Genomic DNA, 17,589 nt, shown 5'->3' with positions numbered 1-17,589 from the left:
TAGTTGGGATGGACAGCAGCTAGCACATTGGTTTGATAGTAGCATAGTTGGGATGGACAGTAGCTAGCACATTGGTTTGATAGTAGAATAGTTGGGATGGACATTAGCTAGCACATTGGTTTGATAGTAGCATAGTTGGGATGGACAGTAGCTAGCCCATTGGTTTGATAGTAGCATAGTTGGGATGTACAGTAGCTAGCACATTGGTTTGATAGAAGCATAGTTGGGATGGACAGTAGCTAGCACATTGGTTTGATAGTAGCATAGTTGGGATGTACAGTAGCTAGCACATTGGTTTGATAGAAGCATAGTTGGGATGGACAGTAGCTAGCACATTGGTTTGATAGTAGCATAGTTGGGATGGACAGTAGCTAGCACATTGGTTTGATAGTAGCATAGTTGGGATGGACATTAGCTAGCACATTGGTTTGATAGTAGCATAGTTGGGATGGACAGTAGCTAGCCCATTGGTTTGATAGTAGCATAGTTGGGATGTACAGTAGCTAGCACATTGGTTTGATAGTAGCATAGTTGGGATGGACAGCAGCTAGCACATTGGTTTGATAGTAGCATAGTTGGGATAGACAGTAGCTAGCACATTGGTTTGATAGTAGCATAGTTGGGATGGACAGTAGCTAGCACATTGCTTTGATAGTAGCATAGTTGGGATGGACAGTAGCTAGCTCATTGGTTTGATAGTAGCATAGTTGGGATGGACAGTAGCTAACACATTGGTTTGGTAGTAGCATAGTTGGGATGGGCAGTAGCTAGCACATTGGTTTGATAGTAGCATAGTTGGGATGGACAGTAGCTAGCACATTGGTTTGATAGTAGCATAGTTGGGATGGACAGTAGCTAGCACATTGGTTTGATAGTAGCATAGTTGGGATGGACAGTAGCTAGCACATTGGTTTGATAGTAGCATAGTTGGGATGGACAGTAGCTAGCACATTGGTTTGATAGTAGCATAGTTGGGATGTACAGTAGCTAGCACATTGGTTTGATAGAAGCATAGTTGGGATGGACAGTAGCTAGCACATTGGTTTGATAGTAGCATAGTTGGGATGTACAGTAGCTAGCACATTGGTTTGATAGAAGCATAGTTGGGATGGACAGTAGCTAGCACATTGGTTTGATAGTAGCATAGTTGGGATGGACAGTAGCTAGCACATTGGTTTGATAGTAGCATAGTTGGGATGGACAGTAGCTAGCACATTGGTTTGTTAGTAGCATAGTTGGGATGGGCAGTAGCTAGCACATTGGTTTGATAGTAGCATAGTTGGGATGGACAGTAGCTAGCACATTGGTTTGATAGTAGCATAGTTGGGATGGACAGTAGCTAGCACATTGGTTTGATAGTAGCATAGTTGGGATGGACAGCAGCTAGCACATTGGTTTGATAGTAGCATAGTTGGGATGGACATTAGCTAGCACATTGGTTTGATAGTAGCATAGTTGGGAAGGACATTAGCTAGCACATTGGTTTGATAGTAGCATAGTTGGGATGGACAGTAGCTAGCCCATTGGTTTTATAGTAGCATAGTTGGGATGTACAGTAGCTAGCACATTGGTTTGATAGAAGCATAGTTGGGATGGACAGTAGCTAGCACATTGGTTTGATAGTAGCATAGTTGGGATGGACAGTAGCTAGCACATTGGTTTGATAGTAGCATAGTTGGGATGGACAGTAGCTAGCACATTGGTTTGATAGTAGCATAGTTGGGATGTACAGTAGCTAGCACATTGGTTTGATAGTAGCATAGTTGGGATGGACAGTAGCTAGCTCATTGGTTTGATAGTAGCATAGTTGGGATGGACAGTAGCTAACACATTGGTTTGTTAGTAGCATAGTTGAGATGGGCAGTAGCTAGCACATTGGTTTGATAGTAGCATAGTTGGGATGGACAGTAGCTAGTACATTGGTTTGATAGTAGCATAGTTGGGATGGACAGTAGCTAGCACATTGGTTTGATAGAAGCATAGTTGGGATGGACAGTAGCTAGCACATAGGTTTGATAGAAGCATAGTTGGGATGGACAGTAGCTAGCACATTGGTTTGATAGTAGCATAGTTGGGATGGACAGTAGCTAGCTCATTGGTTTGATAGTAGCATAGTTGGGATGGACAGTAGCTAACACATTGGTTTGTTAGTAGCATAGTTGAGATGGGCAGTAGCTAGCACATTGGTTTGATAGTAGCATAGTTGGGATGGACAGTAGCTAGCCCATTGGTTTGATAGTAGCATAGTTGGGATGTACAGTAGCTAGCACATTGGTTTGATAGAAGCATAGTTGGGATGGACAGTAGCTAGCACATTGGTTTGATAGTAGCATAGTTGGGATGGACAGTAGCTAGCACATTGGTTTGATAGAAGCATAGTTGGGATGGACAGTAGCTAGCTCATTGGTTTGATAGTAGCATAGTTGGGATGGACAGTAACTAGCACATTGGTTTGATAGTAGCATAGTTGGGATGGACAGTAGCTAGCACATTGGTTTGATAGTAGCATAGTTGGGATGGACAGTAGCTAGCACATTGGTTTGATAGTAGCATAGTTGGGATGGACAGTAGCTAGCACATTGGTTTGATAGTAGCATAGTTGGGATGGACAGTAGCTAGCACATTGGTTTGATAGTAGCATAGTTGGGATGGACAGTAGCTAGCTCATTGGTTTGATAGTAGCATAGTTGGGATGGACAGTAGCTAGCACATTGGTTTGATAGTAGCATAGTTGGGATGTACAGTAGCTAACACATTGGTTTGATTGTAGCATAGTTGAGATGGGCAGTAGCTAGCACATTGGTTTGATAGTAGCATAGTTGGGATGGACAGTAGCTAGCCCATTGGTTTGATAGTAGCATAGTTGGGATGTACAGTAGCTAGCACATTGGTTTGATAGAAGCATAGTTGGGATGGACAGTAGCTAGCACATTGGTTTGATAGTAGCATAGTTGGGATGGACAGTAGCTAGCACATTGGTTTGATAGTAGCATAGTTGGGATGGACAGTAGCTAGCACATTGGTTTGATAGTAGCATAGTTGGGATGGACAGCAGCTAGCACATTGGTTTGATAGTAGCATAGTTGGGATGGACAGTAGCTAGCACATTGGTTTGATAGAAGCATAGTTGGGATGGACAGTAGCTAGCACATATGTTTGATAGCATAGTTGGGATGGACAGTAGCTAGCACATTGGTTTGATAGTAGCATAGTTGGGATGGACAGTAGCTAGCACATTGGTTTGATAGCATAGTTGGGATGGACAGTAGCTAGCACATTGGTTTGATAGTAGCATAGTTGGGATGGACAGTAGCTAGCCCATTGGTTTGATAGAAGCATAGTTGGGATGTACAGTAGCTAGCACATTGGTTTGATAGAAGCATAGTTGGGATGGACAGTAGCTAGCACATTGGTTTGATAGTAGCATAGTTGGGATGGACAGTAGCTAGCACATTGGTTTGATAGTAGCATAGTTGGGATGGACAGTAGCTAGCTCATTGGTTTGATAGTAGCATAGTTGGGATGGACAGTAACTAGCACATTGGTTTGATAGTAGCATAGTTGGGATGGACAGTGGCTAACACATTGGTTTGTTAGTAGCATAGTTGGGATGGGCAGTAGCTAGCACATTGGTTTGATAGTAGCATAGTTGGGATGGACAGTAGCTAGCACATTGGTTTGATAGTAGCATAGTTGGGATGGACAGTAGCTAGCACATTGGTTTGATAGTAGCATAGTTGGGATGGACAGTAGCTAGCACATTGGTTTGATAGTAGCATAGTTGGGATGGACAGTAGCTAGCACATTGGTTTGATAGTAGCATAGTTGGGATGTACAGTAGCTAGCACATTGGTTTGATAGAAGCATAGTTGGGATGGACAGTAGCTAGCACATTGGTTTGATAGTAGCATAGTTGGGATGGACAGTAGCTAGCACATTGGTTTGATAGTAGCATAGTTGGGATGGACAGTAGCTAGCACATTGGTTTGTTAGTAGCATAGTTGGGATGGGCAGTAGCTAGCACATTGGTTTGATAGTAGCATAGTTGGGATGGACAGTAGCTAGCACATTGGTTTGATAGTAGCATAGTTGGGATGGACAGTAGCTAGCACATTGGTTTGATAGCATAGTTGGGATGGACATTAGCTAGCACATTGGTTTGATAGTAGCATAGTTGGGATGGACAGTAGCTAGCACATTGGTTTGATAGTAGCATAGTTGGGATGGACAGTAGCTAGCACATTGGTTTGATAGTAGCATAGTTGGGATGGACAGTAGCTAGCACATTGGTTTGTTAGTAGCATAGTTGGGATGGGCAGTAGCTAGCACATTGGTTTGATAGTAGCATAGTTGGGATGGACAGTAGCTAGCACATTGGTTTGATAGTAGCATAGTTGGGATGGACAGCAGCTAGCACATTGGTTTGATAGTAGCATAGTTGGGATGGACAGTAGCTAGCACATTGGTTTGATAGTAGCATAGTTGGGATGGACATTAGCTAGCACATTGGTTTGATAGTAGCATAGTTGGGATGGACAGTAGCTAGCCCATTGGTTTGATAGTAGCATAGTTGGGATGTACAGTAGCTAGCACATTGGTTTGATAGAAGCATAGTTGGGATGGACAGTAGCTAGCACATTGGTTTGATAGTAGCATAGTTGGGATGTACAGTAGCTAGCACATTGGTTTGATAGAAGCATAGTTGGGATGGACAGTAGCTAGCACATTGGTTTGATAGTAGCATAGTTGGGATGGACAGTAGCTAGCACATTGGTTTGATAGTAGCATAGTTGGGATGGACATTAGCTAGCACATTGGTTTGATAGTAGCATAGTTGGGATGGACAGTAGCTAGCCCATTGGTTTGATAGTAGCATAGTTGGGATGTACAGTAGCTAGCACATTGGTTTGATAGTAGCATAGTTGGGATGGACAGCAGCTAGCACATTGGTTTGATAGTAGCATAGTTGGGATAGACAGTAGCTAGCACATTGGTTTGATAGTAGCATAGTTGGGATGGACAGTAGCTAGCACATTGCTTTGATAGTAGCATAGTTGGGATGGACAGTAGCTAGCTCATTGGTTTGATAGTAGCATAGTTGGGATGGACAGTAGCTAACACATTGGTTTGGTAGTAGCATAGTTGGGATGGGCAGTAGCTAGCACATTGGTTTGATAGTAGCATAGTTGGGATGGACAGTAGCTAGCACATTGGTTTGATAGTAGCATAGTTGGGATGGACAGTAGCTAGCACATTGGTTTGATAGTAGCATAGTTGGGATGGACAGTAGCTAGCACATTGGTTTGATAGTAGCATAGTTGGGATGGACAGTAGCTAGCACATTGGTTTGATAGTAGCATAGTTGGGATGTACAGTAGCTAGCACATTGGTTTGATAGAAGCATAGTTGGGATGGACAGTAGCTAGCACATTGGTTTGATAGTAGCATAGTTGGGATGTACAGTAGCTAGCACATTGGTTTGATAGAAGCATAGTTGGGATGGACAGTAGCTAGCACATTGATTTGATAGTAGCATAGTTGGGATGGACAGTAGCTAGCACATTGGTTTGATAGTAGCATAGTTGGGATGGACAGTAGCTAGCACATTGGTTTGTTAGTAGCATAGTTGGGATGGGCAGTAGCTAGCATATTGGTTTGATAGTAGCATAGTTGGGATGGACAGTAGCTAGCACATTGGTTTGATAGTAGCATAGTTGGGATGGACAGTAGCTAGCACATTGGTTTGATAGTAGCATAGTTGGGATGGACAGCAGCTAGCACATTGGTTTGATAGTAGCATAGTTGGGATGGACATTAGCTAGCACATTGGTTTGATAGTAGCATAGTTGGGAAGGACATTAGCTAGCACATTGGTTTGATAGTAGCATAGTTGGGATGGACAGTAGCTAGCCCATTGGTTTTATAGTAGCATAGTTGGGATGTACAGTAGCTAGCACATTGGTTTGATAGAAGCATAGTTGGGATGGACAGTAGCTAGCACATTGGTTTGATAGTAGCATAGTTGGGATGGACAGTAGCTAGCACATTGGTTTGATAGTAGCATAGTTGGGATGGACAGTAGCTAGCACATTGGTTTGATAGTAGCATAGTTGGGATGTACAGTAGCTAGCACATTGGTTTGATAGTAGCATAGTTGGGATGGACAGTAGCTAGCTCATTGGTTTGATAGTAGCATAGTTGGGATGGACAGTAGCTAACACATTGGTTTGTTAGTAGCATAGTTGAGATGGGCAGTAGCTAGCACATTGGTTTGATAGTAGCATAGTTGGGATGGACAGTAGCTAGCACATTGGTTTGATAGTAGCATAGTTGGGATGGACAGTAGCTAGCACATTGGTTTGATAGAAGCATAGTTGGGATGGACAGTAGCTAGCACATAGGTTTGATAGAAGCATAGTTGGGATGGACAGTAGCTAGCACATTGGTTTGATAGTAGCATAGTTGGGATGGACAGTAGCTAGCACATTGGTTTGATAGAAGCATAGTTGGGATGGACAGTAGCTAGCTCATTGGTTTGATAGTAGCATAGTTGGGATGGACAGTAACTAGCACATTGGTTTGATAGTAGCATAGTTGGGATGGACAGTAGCTAGCACATTGGTTTGATAGTAGCATAGTTGGGATGGACAGTAGCTAGCACATTGGTTTGATAGTAGCATAGTTGGGATGGACAGTAGCTAGCACATTGGTTTGATAGTAGCATAGTTGGGATGGACAGTAGCTAGCACATTGGTTTGATAGTAGCATAGTTGGGATGGACAGTAGCTAGCTCATTGGTTTGATAGTAGCATAGTTGGGATGGACAGTAGCTAGCACATTGGTTTGATAGTAGCATAGTTGGGATGTACAGTAGCTAACACATTGGTTTGATTGTAGCATAGTTGAGATGGGCAGTAGCTAGCACATTGGTTTGATAGTAGCATAGTTGGGATGGACAGTAGCTAGCCCATTGGTTTGATAGTAGCATAGTTGGGATGTACAGTAGCTAGCACATTGGTTTGATAGAAGCATAGTTGGGATGGACAGTAGCTAGCACATTGGTTTGATAGTAGCATAGTTGGGATGGACAGTAGCTAGCACATTGGTTTGATAGTAGCATAGTTGGGATGGACAGTAGCTAGCACATTGGTTTGATAGTAGCATAGTTGGGATGGACAGCAGCTAGCACATTGGTTTGATAGTAGCATAGTTGGGATGGACAGTAGCTAGCACATTGGTTTGATAGAAGCATAGTTGGGATGGACAGTAGCTAGCACATATGTTTGATAGCATAGTTGGGATGGACAGTAGCTAGCACATTGGTTTGATAGTAGCATAGTTGGGATGGACAGTAGCTAGCACATTGGTTTGATAGCATAGTTGGGATGGACAGTAGCTAGCACATTGGTTTGATAGTAGCATAGTTGGGATGGACAGTAGCTAGCCCATTGGTTTGATAGTAGCATAGTTGGGATGTACAGTAGCTAGCACATTGGTTTGATAGAAGCATAGTTGGGATGGACAGTAGCTAGCACATTGGTTTGATAGTAGCATAGTTGGGATGGACAGTAGCTAGCACATTGGTTTGATAGTAGCATAGTTGGGATGGACAGTAGCTAGCTCATTGGTTTGATAGTAGCATAGTTGGGATGGACAGTAACTAGCACATTGGTTTGATAGTAGCATAGTTGGGATGGACAGTGGCTAACACATTGGTTTGTTAGTAGCATAGTTGGGATGGGCAGTAGCTAGCACATTGGTTTGATAGTAGCATAGTTGGGATGGACAGTAGCTAGCACATTGGTTTGATAGTAGCATAGTTGGGATGGACAGTAGCTAGCACATTGGTTTGATAGTAGCATAGTTGGGATGGACAGTAGCTAGCACATTGGTTTGATAGTAGCATAGTTGGGATGGACAGTAGCTAGCACATTGGTTTGATAGTAGCATAGTTGGGATGTACAGTAGCTAGCACATTGGTTTGATAGAAGCATAGTTGGGATGGACAGTAGCTAGCACATTGGTTTGATAGTAGCATAGTTGGGATGGACAGTAGCTAGCACATTGGTTTGATAGTAGCATAGTTGGGATGGACAGTAGCTAGCACATTGGTTTGTTAGTAGCATAGTTGGGATGGGCAGTAGCTAGCACATTGGTTTGATAGTAGCATAGTTGGGATGGACAGTAGCTAGCACATTGGTTTGATAGTAGCATAGTTGGGATGGACAGTAGCTAGCACATTGGTTTGATAGCATAGTTGGGATGGACATTAGCTAGCACATTGGTTTGATAGTAGCATAGTTGGGATGGACAGTAGCTAGCACATTGGTTTGATAGTAGCATAGTTGGGATGGACAGTAGCTAGCACATTGGTTTGATAGTAGCATAGTTGGGATGGACAGTAGCTAGCACATTGGTTTGTTAGTAGCATAGTTGGGATGGGCAGTAGCTAGCACATTGGTTTGATAGTAGCATAGTTGGGATGGACAGTAGCTAGCACATTGGTTTGATAGTAGCATAGTTGGGATGGACAGCAGCTAGCACATTGGTTTGATAGTAGCATAGTTGGGATGGACAGTAGCTAGCACATTGGTTTGATAGTAGCATAGTTGGGATGGACATTAGCTAGCACATTGGTTTGATAGTAGCATAGTTGGGATGGACAGTAGCTAGCCCATTGGTTTGATAGTAGCATAGTTGGGATGTACAGTAGCTAGCACATTGGTTTGATAGAAGCATAGTTGGGATGGACAGTAGCTAGCACATTGGTTTGATAGTAGCATAGTTGGGATGTACAGTAGCTAGCACATTGGTTTGATAGAAGCATAGTTGGGATGGACAGTAGCTAGCACATTGGTTTGATAGTAGCATAGTTGGGATGGACAGTAGCTAGCACATTGGTTTGATAGTAGCATAGTTGGGATGGACAGTAGCTAGCACATTGGTTTGATAGTAGCATAGTTGGGATGTACAGTAGCTAGCACATTGGTTTGATAGTAGCATAGTTGGGATGGACAGTAGCTAGCTCATTGGTTTGATAGTAGCATAGTTGGGATGGACAGTAGCTAACACATTGGTTTGTTAGTAGCATAGTTGAGATGGGCAGTAGCTAGCACATTGGTTTGATAGTAGCATAGTTGGGATGGACAGTAGCTAGCACATTGGTTTGATAGTAGCATAGTTGGGATGGACAGTAGCTAGCACATTGGTTTGATAGAAGCATAGTTGGGATGGACAGTAGCTAGCACATAGGTTTGATAGAAGCATAGTTGGGATGGACAGTAGCTAGCACATTGGTTTGATAGTAGCATAGTTGGGATGGACAGTAGCTAGCACATTGGTTTGATAGAAGCATAGTTGGGATGGACAGTAGCTAGCTCATTGGTTTGATAGTAGCATAGTTGGGATGGACAGTAACTAGCACATTGGTTTGATAGTAGCATAGTTGGGATGGACAGTAGCTAGCACATTGGTTTGATAGTAGCATAGTTGGGATGGACAGTAGCTAGCACATTGGTTTGATAGTAGCATAGTTGGGATGGACAGTAGCTAGCACATTGGTTTGATAGTAGCATAGTTGGGATGGACAGTAGCTAGCACATTGGTTTGATAGTAGCATAGTTGGGATGGACAGTAGCTAGCTCATTGGTTTGATAGTAGCATAGTTGGGATGGACAGTAGCTAGCACATTGGTTTGATAGTAGCATAGTTGGGATGTACAGTAGCTAACACATTGGTTTGATTGTAGCATAGTTGAGATGGGCAGTAGCTAGCACATTGGTTTGATAGTAGCATAGTTGGGATGGACAGTAGCTAGCCCATTGGTTTGATAGTAGCATAGTTGGGATGTACAGTAGCTAGCACATTGGTTTGATAGAAGCATAGTTGGGATGGACAGTAGCTAGCACATTGGTTTGATAGTAGCATAGTTGGGATGGACAGTAGCTAGCACATTGGTTTGATAGTAGCATAGTTGGGATGGACAGTAGCTAGCACATTGGTTTGATAGTAGCATAGTTGGGATGGACAGCAGCTAGCACATTGGTTTGATAGTAGCATAGTTGGGATGGACAGTAGCTAGCACATTGGTTTGATAGAAGCATAGTTGGGATGGACAGTAGCTAGCACATATGTTTGATAGCATAGTTGGGATGGACAGTAGCTAGCACATTGGTTTGATAGTAGCATAGTTGGGATGGACAGTAGCTAGCACATTGGTTTGATAGCATAGTTGGGATGGACAGTAGCTAGCACATTGGTTTGATAGTAGCATAGTTGGGATGGACAGTAGCTAGCCCATTGGTTTGATAGTAGCATAGTTGGGATGTACAGTAGCTAGCACATTGGTTTGATAGAAGCATAGTTGGGATGGACAGTAGCTAGCACATTGGTTTGATAGTAGCATAGTTGGGATGGACAGTAGCTAGCACATTGGTTTGATAGTAGCATAGTTGGGATGGACAGTAGCTAGCTCATTGGTTTGATAGTAGCATAGTTGGGATGGACAGTAACTAGCACATTGGTTTGATAGTAGCATAGTTGGGATGGACAGTGGCTAACACATTGGTTTGTTAGTAGCATAGTTGGGATGGGCAGTAGCTAGCACATTGGTTTGATAGTAGCATAGTTGGGATGGACAGTAGCTAGCACATTGGTTTGATAGTAGCATAGTTGGGATGGACAGTAGCTAGCACATTGGTTTGATAGTAGCATAGTTGGGATGGACAGTAGCTAGCACATTGGTTTGATAGTAGCATAGTTGGGATGGACAGTAGCTAGCACATTGGTTTGATAGTAGCATAGTTGGGATGTACAGTAGCTAGCACATTGGTTTGATAGAAGCATAGTTGGGATGGACAGTAGCTAGCACATTGGTTTGATAGTAGCATAGTTGGGATGGACAGTAGCTAGCACATTGGTTTGATAGTAGCATAGTTGGGATGGACAGTAGCTAGCACATTGGTTTGTTAGTAGCATAGTTGGGATGGGCAGTAGCTAGCACATTGGTTTGATAGTAGCATAGTTGGGATGGACAGTAGCTAGCACATTGGTTTGATAGTAGCATAGTTGGGATGGACAGTAGCTAGCACATTGGTTTGATAGCATAGTTGGGATGGACATTAGCTAGCACATTGGTTTGATAGTAGCATAGTTGGGATGGACAGTAGCTAGCACATTGGTTTGATAGTAGCATAGTTGGGATGGACAGTAGCTAGCACATTGGTTTGATAGTAGCATAGTTGGGATGGACAGTAGCTAGCACATTGGTTTGTTAGTAGCATAGTTGGGATGGGCAGTAGCTAGCACATTGGTTTGATAGTAGCATAGTTGGGATGGACAGTAGCTAGCACATTGGTTTGATAGTAGCATAGTTGGGATGGACAGCAGCTAGCACATTGGTTTGATAGTAGCATAGTTGGGATGGACAGTAGCTAGCACATTGGTTTGATAGTAGCATAGTTGGGATGGACATTAGCTAGCACATTGGTTTGATAGTAGCATAGTTGGGATGGACAGTAGCTAGCCCATTGGTTTGATAGTAGCATAGTTGGGATGTACAGTAGCTAGCACATTGGTTTGATAGAAGCATAGTTGGGATGGACAGTAGCTAGCACATTGGTTTGATAGTAGCATAGTTGGGATGTACAGTAGCTAGCACATTGGTTTGATAGAAGCATAGTTGGGATGGACAGTAGCTAGCACATTGGTTTGATAGTAGCATAGTTGGGATGGACAGTAGCTAGCACATTGGTTTGATAGTAGCATAGTTGGGATGGACATTAGCTAGCACATTGGTTTGATAGTAGCATAGTTGGGATGGACAGTAGCTAGCCCATTGGTTTGATAGTAGCATAGTTGGGATGTACAGTAGCTAGCACATTGGTTTGATAGTAGCATAGTTGGGATGGACAGCAGCTAGCACATTGGTTTGATAGTAGCATAGTTGGGATAGACAGTAGCTAGCACATTGGTTTGATAGTAGCATAGTTGGGATGGACAGTAGCTAGCACATTGCTTTGATAGTAGCATAGTTGGGATGGACAGTAGCTAGCTCATTGGTTTGATAGTAGCATAGTTGGGATGGACAGTAGCTAACACATTGGTTTGGTAGTAGCATAGTTGGGATGGGCAGTAGCTAGCACATTGGTTTGATAGTAGCATAGTTGGGATGGACAGTAGCTAGCACATTGGTTTGATAGTAGCATAGTTGGGATGGACAGTAGCTAGCACATTGGTTTGATAGTAGCATAGTTGGGATGGACAGTAGCTAGCACATTGGTTTGATAGTAGCATAGTTGGGATGGACAGTAGCTAGCACATTGGTTTGATAGTAGCATAGTTGGGATGTACAGTAGCTAGCACATTGGTTTGATAGAAGCATAGTTGGGATGGACAGTAGCTAGCACATTGGTTTGATAGTAGCATAGTTGGGATGTACAGTAGCTAGCACATTGGTTTGATAGAAGCATAGTTGGGATGGACAGTAGCTAGCACATTGATTTGATAGTAGCATAGTTGGGATGGACAGTAGCTAGCACATTGGTTTGATAGTAGCATAGTTGGGATGGACAGTAGCTAGCACATTGGTTTGTTAGTAGCATAGTTGGGATGGGCAGTAGCTAGCATATTGGTTTGATAGTAGCATAGTTGGGATGGACAGTAGCTAGCACATTGGTTTGATAGTAGCATAGTTGGGATGGACAGTAGCTAGCACATTGGTTTGATAGTAGCATAGTTGGGATGGACAGCAGCTAGCACATTGGTTTGATAGTAGCATAGTTGGGATGGACATTAGCTAGCACATTGGTTTGATAGTAGCATAGTTGGGAAGGACATTAGCTAGCACATTGGTTTGATAGTAGCATAGTTGGGATGGACAGTAGCTAGCCCATTGGTTTTATAGTAGCATAGTTGGGATGTACAGTAGCTAGCACATTGGTTTGATAGAAGCATAGTTGGGATGGACAGTAGCTAGCACATTGGTTTGATAGTAGCATAGTTGGGATGGACAGTAGCTAGCACATTGGTTTGATAGTAGCATAGTTGGGATGGACAGTAGCTAGCACATTGGTTTGATAGTAGCATAGTTGGGATGTACAGTAGCTAGCACATTGGTTTGATAGTAGCATAGTTGGGATGGACAGTAGCTAGCTCATTGGTTTGATAGTAGCATAGTTGGGATGGACAGTAGCTAACACATTGGTTTGTTAGTAGCATAGTTGAGATGGGCAGTAGCTAGCACATTGGTTTGATAGTAGCATAGTTGGGATGGACAGTAGCTAGCACATTGGTTTGATAGTAGCATAGTTGGGATGGACAGTAGCTAGCACATTGGTTTGATAGAAGCATAGTTGGGATGGACAGTAGCTAGCACATAGGTTTGATAGAAGCATAGTTGGGATGGACAGTAGCTAGCACATTGGTTTGATAGTAGCATAGTTGGGATGGACAGTAGCTAGCTCATTGGTTTGATAGTAGCATAGTTGGGATGGACAGTAGCTAACACATTGGTTTGTTAGTAGCATAGTTGAGATGGGCAGTAGCTAGCACATTGGTTTGATAGTAGCATAGTTGGGATGGACAGTAGCTAGCCCATTGGTTTGATAGTAGCATAGTTGGGATGTACAGTAGCTAGCACATTGGTTTGATAGAAGCATAGTTGGGATGGACAGTAGCTAGCACATTGGTTTGATAGTAGCATAGTTGGGATGGACAGTAGCTAGCACATTGGTTTGATAGTAGCATAGTTGGGATGGACAGTAGCTAGCTCATTGGTTTGATAGTAGCATAGTTGGGATGGACAGTAACTAGCACATTGGTTTGATAGTAGCATAGTTGGGATGGACAGTAGCTAGCTCATTGGTTTGATAGTAGCATAGTTGGGATGGACAGTAACTAGCACATTGGTTTGATAGTAGCATAGTTGGGATGGACAGTAGCTAACACATTGGTTTGTTAGTAGCATAGTTGGGATGGGCAGTAGCTAGCACATTGGTTTGATAGTAGCATAGTTGGGATGGACAGTAGCTAGCACATTGGTTTGATAGTAGCATAGTTGGGATGGACAGTAGCTAGCTCATTGGTTTGATAGTAGCATAGTTGGGATGGGCAGTAGCTAGCACATTGGTTTGATAGTAGCATAGTTGGGATGGACAGTAGATAGCACATTGGTTTGATAGTAGCATAGTTGGGATGGACAGTAGCTAGCACATTGGTTTGATAGCATAGTTGGGATGGACATTAGCTAGCACATTGGTTTGATAGTAGCATAGTTGGGATGGACAGTAGCTAGCCCATTGGTTTGATAGTAGCATAGTTGGGATGGACAGCAGCTAGCACATTGGTTTGATAGTAGCATAGTTGGGATGGACAGTAGCAAGCCCATTGGTTTGATAGTAGCATAGTTGGGATGTACAGTAGCTAGCACATTGGTTTGATAGAAGCATAGTTGGGATGGACAGTAGCTAGCACATTGGTTTGATAGTAGCATAGTTGGGATGGACAGTAGCTAGCACATTGGTTTGATAGTAGCATAGTTGGGATGGACAGTAGCTAGCACATTGGTTTGTTAGTAGCATAGTTGGGATGGGCAGTAGCTAGCACATTGGTTTGATAGTAGCATAGTTGGGATGGACAGTAGCTAGCACATTGGTTTGATAGTAGCATAGTTGGGATGGACAGCAGCTAGCACATTGGTTTGATAGTAGCATAGTTGGGATGGACAGTAGCTAGCACATTGGTTTGATAGTAGCATAGTTGGGATGGACATTAGCTAGCACATTGGTTTGATAGTAGCATAGTTGGGATGGACAGTAGCTAGCACATTGGTTTGATAGTAGCATAGTTGGGATGTACAGTAGCTAGCACATTGGTTTGATAGAAGCATAGTTGGGATGGACAGTAGCTAGCACATTGGTTTGATAGTAGCATAGTTGGGATGTACAGTAGCTAGCACATTGGTTTGATAGAAGCATAGTTGGGATGGACAGTAGCTAGCACATTGGTTTGATAGTAGCATAGTTGGGATGGACATTAGCTAGCACATTGGTTTGATAGTAGCATAGTTGGGATGGACAGTAGCTAGCCCATTGGTTTGATAGTAGCATAGTTGGGATGTACAGTAGCTAGCACATTGGTTTGATAGTAGCATAGTTGGGATGGACAGCAGCTAGCACATTGGTTTGATAGTAGCATAGTTGGGATGGACAGTAGCAAGCACATTGGTTTGATAGTAGCATAGTTGGGATGGACAGTAGCTAGCACATTGGTTTGATAGTAGCATAGTTGGGATGGACATTAGCTAGCACATTGGTTTGATAGTAGCATAGTTGGGATGGACAGTAGCTAGCCCATTGGTTTTATAGTAGCATAGTTGGGATGTACAGTAGCTAGCACATTGGTTTGATAGAAGCATAGTTGGGATGGACAGTAGCTAGCACATTGGTTTGATAGTAGCATAGTTGGGATGGACAGTAGCTAGCCCATTGGTTTTATAGTAGCATAGTTGGGATGTACAGTAGCTAGCACATTGGTTTGATAGAAGCATAGTTGGGATGGACAGTAGCTAGCACATTGGTTTGATAGTAGCATAGTTGGGATGGACAGTAGCTAGCACATTGGTTTGATAGTAGCATAGTTGGGATGGACAGTAGCTAGCACATTGGTTTGATAGTAGCATAGTTAGGATGGACAGCAGCTAGCACATTGGTTTGATAGTAGCATAGTTGGGATGGACAGTAGCTAGCACATTGGTTTGATAGAAGCATAGTTGGGATGGACAGTAGCTAGCACATATGTTTGATAGCATAGTTGGGATGGACAGTAGCTAGCCCATTGGTTTGATAGTAGCATAGTTGGGATGTACAGTAGCTAGCACATTGGTTTGATAGAAGCATAGTTGGGATGGACAGTAGCTAGCACATTGGTTTGATAGTAGCATAGTTGGGATGGACAGTAGCTAGCACATTGGTTTGATAGTAGCATAGTTGGGATGGACAGTAGCTAGCTCATTGGTTTGATAGTAGCATAGTTGGGATGGACAGTAACTAGCACATTGGTTTGATAGTAGCATAGTTGGGATGGACAGTAGCTAACACATTGGTTTGTTAGTAGCATAGTTGGGATGGGCAGTAGCTAGCACATTGGTTTGATAGTAGCATAGTTGGGATGGACAGTAGCTAGCACATTGGTTTGATAGTAGCATAGTTGGGATGGACAGTAGCTAGCACATTGGTTTGATAGTAGCATAGTTGGGATGGACAGTAGCTAGCTCATTGGTTTGATAGTAGCATAGTTGGGATGGACAGTAGCTAGCACATTGGTTTGTTAGTAGCATAGTTGGGATGGGCAGTAGCTAGCACATTGGTTTGATAGTAGCATAGTTGGGATGGACAGTAGATAGCACATTGGTTTGATAGTAGCATAGTTGGGATGGACAGTAGCTAGCACATTGGTTTGATAGCATAGTTGGGATGGACATTAGCTAGCACATTGGTTTGATAGTAGCATAGTTGGGATGGACAGTAGCTAGCACATATGTTTGATAGCATAGTTGGGATGGACAGTAGCTAGCCCATTGGTTTGATAGTAGCATAGTTGGGATGTACAGTAGCTAGCACATTGGTTTGATAGAAGCATAGTTGGGATGGACAGTAGCTAGCACATTGGTTTGATAGTAGCATAGTTGGGATGGACAGTAGCTAGCACATAGGTTTGATAGTATCATAGTTGGGATGGACAGTAGCTAGCTCATTGGTTTGATAGTAGCATAGTTGGGATGGACAGTAACTAGCACATTGGTTTGATAGTAGCATAGTTGGGATGGACAGTAGCTAACACATTGGTTTGTTAGTAGCATAGTTGGGATGGGCAGTAGCTAGCACATTGGTTTGATAGTAGCATAGTTGGGATGGACAGTAGCTAGCCCATTGGTTTGATAGTAGCATAGTTGGGATGTACAGTAGCTAGCACATTGGTTTGATAGAAGCATAGTTGGGATGGACAGTAGCTAGCACATTGGTTTGATAGTAGCATAGTTGGGATGGACAGTAGCTAGCACATTGGTTTGATAGAAGCATAGTTGGGATGGACAGTAGCTAGCACATAGGTTTGATAGAAGCATAGTTGGGATGGACAGTAGCTAGCACATTGGTTTGATAGTAGCATAGTTGGGAAGGACAGTAGCTAGCTCATTGGTTTGATAGTAGCATAGTTGGGATGGACAGTAGCTAACACATTGGTTTGTTAGTAGCATAGTTGAGATGGGCAGTAGCTAGCACATTGGTTTGATAGTAGCATAGTTGGGATGGACAGTAGCTAGCCCATTGGTTTGATAGTAGCATAGTTGGGATGTACAGTAGCTAGCACATTGGTTTGATAGAAGCATAGTTGGGATGGACAGTAGCTAGCACATTGGTTTGATAGTAGCATAGTTGGGATGGACAGTAGCTAGCACATTGGTTTGATAGTAGCATAGTTGGGATGGACAGTAGCTAGCTCATTGGTTTGATAGTAGCATAGTTGGGATGGACAGTAACTAGCACATTGGTTTGATAGTAGCATAGTTGGGATGGACAGTAGCTAACACAT

The sequence above is a fragment of the Borostomias antarcticus genome (assembly GCF_949987555.1).
Source record: "Borostomias antarcticus genome assembly, contig: scaffold_162, whole genome shotgun sequence".
NCBI lineage: Eukaryota > Metazoa > Chordata > Actinopteri > Stomiiformes > Stomiidae > Borostomias > Borostomias antarcticus.
This window is presented reverse-complemented; position numbering follows the sequence as displayed.